Source organism: Myotis myotis, unplaced genomic scaffold (assembly GCF_014108235.1).
Source record: "Myotis myotis isolate mMyoMyo1 unplaced genomic scaffold, mMyoMyo1.p scaffold_m19_p_24, whole genome shotgun sequence".
In the NCBI taxonomy this organism is placed as follows: domain Eukaryota; kingdom Metazoa; phylum Chordata; class Mammalia; order Chiroptera; family Vespertilionidae; genus Myotis; species Myotis myotis.
The window spans coordinates 2,778,408-2,783,462 of record NW_023416329.1 but is presented as its reverse complement, the minus strand read 5'-3'; the positions used below and the strand labels follow the sequence as shown (position 1 = coordinate 2,783,462).

The 5,055-nt window shown below is 37.5% G+C and overlaps 1 non-coding gene across 1 annotated transcript; it reads left to right on the top strand.

The window, feature by feature from the left end:
- The first annotated feature begins 3,125 nt into the window (after nucleotides 1–3,125).
- On the top strand, nucleotides 3,126–3,225 carry LOC118679387. The gene has a single exon (XR_004975225.1). It is a non-coding gene; the product is annotated as a small nucleolar RNA U13 (small nucleolar RNA).
- The last annotated feature ends 1,830 nt before the right edge of the window (nucleotides 3,226–5,055 follow it).

Here is a 5,055-nt window from a genome sequence, read left to right as displayed (position 1 = left end):
TTGTTGTGGAAGGCAGCACGCACAGGTTTATACCTTATGCCACCATCTTGGTTCCAATAAAAAAAATTCTTACTGACAAAGGAAAACACCTAGTAAAAGCAATGGATCAACCAACTATAAAAGTAGTACAAAGGTTAAAGAGTAAAAATAGGAATATCATGTGTAATACAATAATTGAAAACAAAGACCACTAGGAGGTGCACCAAGGAAGCATAACAAAATGCGGAGACAAAGAAACAGGACAAAATTGTCAATGGAAGATATAGAGTTCAGAACCACACTTTTAAGGTCTCTTAAGAACTGTCTAGAAGCCGCCGATAAATGTAGTGAGATCCTCAAGAAATCTAATGAGACCCTCGATCTTATATTGGGGAACCAACTAGAAATTAAGCATACACGGACTGAAATAACGAATATTATACAGACTCCCGACAGCAGACCAGAGGAGCGCAAGAATCAAGTCAATGATTTGAAATGCGAGGAAGCAAAAAACACCCAACCGGAAAAGCAAAATGAAAAAAGAATCCAAAAATGCGAGGATAGTGTAAGGAGCCTCTGGGACAGCTTCAAGCGTACCAACATCAGAATTATAGGGGTGCCAGAAGATGAGAGAGACCAAGATATTGAAAACCTATTTGAAGAAATAATGACAGAAAACTTCCCCCACCTGGTGAAAGAAATGGACTTACAGGTCCAAGAAGCGCGGAGAACCCCAAACAAAAGGAATCCAAAGAGGACCACACCAAGACACATCATCATTAAAATGCCAAGAGCAAAAGATAAAGAGAGAATCTTAAAAACAGCAAGAGAAAGAAACTCAGTTACCTACAAGGGAATACCCATACGACTGTCAGCTGATTTCTCAACAGAAACTTTGCAGGCCAGAAGGGAGTGGCAAAAATATTCAAAGTGATGAATACCAAGAACCTACAACCAAGATTACTTTATCCAGCAAAGCTATCATTCAGAATTGAAGGTCAGATAAAGAGCTTCACAGATAAGGAAAAGCTAAAGGAGTTCATCACCACCAAACCAGGATTATATGAAATGCTGAAAGGTATCCTTTAAGAAGAGGAAGAGGAAGAAAAAGGTAAAGATACAAATTATGAACAACAAATATGCGTCTATCAACAAGTGAATCTAAGAATCAAGTGAATAAATAATCTGATGAACAGAATGAACTGTTGATTATAATAGAATCAGGGACATATAAAGGGAATGGACTGACTATTCCTGGGGGGGAAAGGGGTGTGGGAGATGCGGGAAGAGACTGGACAAAAATCGTGCACCTATGGATGAGGACAGTGGGTGGGGAGTGAGGGCGGAGGGTGGGGCGGGAACTGGGAGGAGGGGAGTTATGGGGGGAAAAAAAGAGGAACAAATGTAATAATCTGAACAATAAAGATTTAATTTAAAAAATAATAATAATAATAATAATAAATTAAGGGATACACACAAACACACAAAAAAAGTAAAAAAATAATCACAAAAACATGAATGTGGAGAGGGTGAGTAAAAATTGTAGTGACATAGAATGTGTTTGAACTTAAGCAACCATCAATTTTTTAAAATAGACCTTTATAACATAGCTTGGTATATATGAAGCACATGGTAACCATGAACCAAAAACCTACAAGAGACAAGAAGTAAAGAGAAAGGAATGCAAATCTAACACTATAGAAGGTCATCAACAGGCAAGAGAAGAGAGCAAGAAAGGAATAGAGAACTACTAAAATAATCAAAAAACAATAAAATGGCAAAAGTACATTATTTCTTTAATTTTTTTATTTTTATTTTTATTGATTTCAGAGAGGAAGGGAGAGGGAGAGAGAACAAAAAAAACATCAATGATGAGAGAGAATCACTGATCGGCTGCCTCCTGCACATCCCCTACTGGGAATCAAGCCCACAACCCAGGCATGTGCCCTTGGCCGGAATTGAACCTGGGACCCTTCAGTCCGCAGGCTGACGCTCTATCCACTGGGCCAAACCAGCTAGGGCCAAAAGTACATTCTTATCAATAATTACTTTAAATGAAAATGGACTAAATGCCTCAATCAAAAAACATAGGGAGGCTGAATAAATGATTTTAAAAGACCCACACATATGCTGCCTATAAGAGACCTACTTCAGATTGAAAGAGTAAAAAAAAAAAAAACATGGAAAAAGTATGTCATGCAAATGGAAACCAAAAAATAAAAATAAAAAATCTTGGGGTAGCAATACATATATCAAACTAAATTGACTGTAAAGCATGGGGTGTAATAAGAATTGTTAAGAATTGTGTACAGCCGAAACCGGTTTGGCTCAGTGGATAGAGCGTCGGCCTGCGGACTGAAGGGTCCCAGGTTCGATTCCGGTCAAGGGCATGTACCTGGGTTGCGGGCACATCCCCAGTAGGGGGTGTGCAGGAGGCAGCTGATCGATGTTTCTCTCTCATCGATGTTTCTAACTCTCTATCTCTCTCCCTTCCTCTCTGTAAAAAATCAATAAAATATATTTTAAAAAAAAAAGAATTGTGTACAAATTGAAATGTCTGTGTACTGATCCGCAAAACAATAAAATCTCAATTATGAAAAAAAAAAAGAGAAAAAGAAGGACATGTCATAATGATAAAGGTAAACATTTCCGCACCCAACATAGGAGCACCTACATATATAAAGCCAACATTGGCAGTTATAAAGGGAGAGATCTACAGTAATACAGTCATAATAGGGGACTTTAACACCTCCATTGAAATAATACATAGATCATCCAGAAACTAAATTAACAAGGAACAGCCTTAACTGACACTCTGGAGCTTAACTGATATTTTTAGGACGTTTCACCCAAAGCAGCAGAATATACATTATTTTCAACTGTACATGGAATATTTTCCAGGCTAGACGATGTTAGGCCACAAAACAAGTCTCAATAAATTGAAGAAGATTAAAAACCTTTCAAGCATCTTTTCTTTTCACAATGGTATAAAACTAGAAATCAATTACAAGAAGAAACAAAAAAGAACATACAAACACATGGAGACTAAATAAAATGCTACTAAACAATGAATGGGTTAACAAATGAGATCAAGAAGAAATCAAAAGATACCTTGAGACAAATAAAAATCAAATACAATGGACCAGATCCTTTTATAGTTCATAAGCATATTGGGTGTTAGTGCTTCTGTGTGAGATGTGCCTCCCACGAACCTTGTTATTCCTTTGGCACACTACCCATCTGATGTGGAAAAAAATACAATGGACCAAAATTTGTGGGACACAGCCAAAGCAGTTCTAAAAATTATTTTCACAGAAATACAGTTCTACTTCAAGAAACAAGAAAAGTACTCAATAAAAATCTAACCTTACACCTAAAGAAACTAGAAAAAGAACAACAAACAAAACCAAAAAATGAATAGAAGGAAGGAAATAATAAAAATCAAAGCATAAATAAACAAAATAGAGTCTAAAAAGTACAAAAGATCAATGAAAACAAGAGCTGGTTCTTTGAAAGATAAAAAAAATTGACAAGCTTTTGGCTAGATTCATCAAGAAAAAAAGAGAAAGGACCCAAGTACATAAATAAAATCAGAAAAGAGGAGAAGTGACAACTGACAGAATAAAAAGGATTATAAGAAAATGCTACAAACAATTATATGCCAATAAATTGGACAACTTATAAGAAATGGATAAGTTCTAGAAACATACAATCTCCTATAACTGAATCAGGAAAAAAACAAGATCTGAACAGATCAGTAACTACTAACAAAATCAAATCAATAATCAAAAAATTCCAAACAAATAAGACTTTGACAAGATAGCCTCACAAGAGAAATTACCAAACTTTCAAAAAATAATTAATACCTATCCTTCTCAAACTATTCCAAAAAATGGAAAAGGAGGGAAGGCTCCGAAACTCATTTTATGAGGCCAGCATTATCTTGATACCAAACCAAATAAAGACATTAGAGAGAGAGAGAGAGAGAGAGAGAGAGAGAGAGGGAGAGAGAGAGAGTTAATTATAGAACAATATCCCTGATGAACATAGATTTCAAAATTCTCAACAAAATATCAGCAAAATAAATCCAGTAATACCTTAAAAAGATCATATACTGTGATCAAGTGGAATTTATTCCTGGGATGCAAAATTAGTTCAATATCTTCAAGTCAATTATCATGATACATAGCATAAACAAAATGAAAGATAAAACCATATAATCATATCAATAGATGCAGAAAAAGCATTTGAGAAAATACGCACCCATTTATGATTTTTAAAAACTCCCAGAAAAGTGAGGATAGAGAGAACATACCTCAACATAATAAAGGCCATATATGACAAACTCACCAATAACATCATACCCAACAGTGAAAAGCTGAAAGCTTTTTCTTTAAGATCAGGAACAAGACAAGATTTTCTATTTCCTCCTGAGTCATTTTTAGTTTTCATGTCTTTCTGGGAATTCTTCCGTTTCATCTAAGTTTTTTAATGTATTGGCACACAATGATTCATTACTTTTCAATTCTATGGGTGCTTGTCCTGCTGGACTCTCCTGGGCTCACAGGGTCGCATCCTCCCGGTAGATTGCCTGGAGTTGGAGGGGCTAAAATAGTCTCGCTCACATGGCTGGGCTGAGGCTGGAACCTCCCATCCATGGGATCTCTTAGTAGTTAGTCCTCCAGCCCAAGTTTGTTTACATGGCAGAAGGATCCCAAGTCTTAATCCTAGAGCATACCACAGCACACTTCATTAGCTATAAGTGAGGCATATTCAGAGCGAGGAAATAGATTCTACCTCTTGACAAGGTGAGAGGCAAAGTCATACTGCAAGAGGGGCACAGACTTGGTGAAATCAACACACCTCTCTGGTGGTGAGTAGAGAATGGGTGGGAGGAGAGGCCTGTGTGCAAGGGAGCCCGCTGGGAGGCAGGGGCAGAGGGAGGGAAAGGGCCTGGGGACCACAGCGCTGTGGATGGCTGGTGATGAGCAGAACCTCAGGGCAGGACGTGAGGAGTGGAGGAGAGTTCTGGTTTGGGGACCGAGGGGAGGGTGAAACCATTCACAGAGGTGGTTG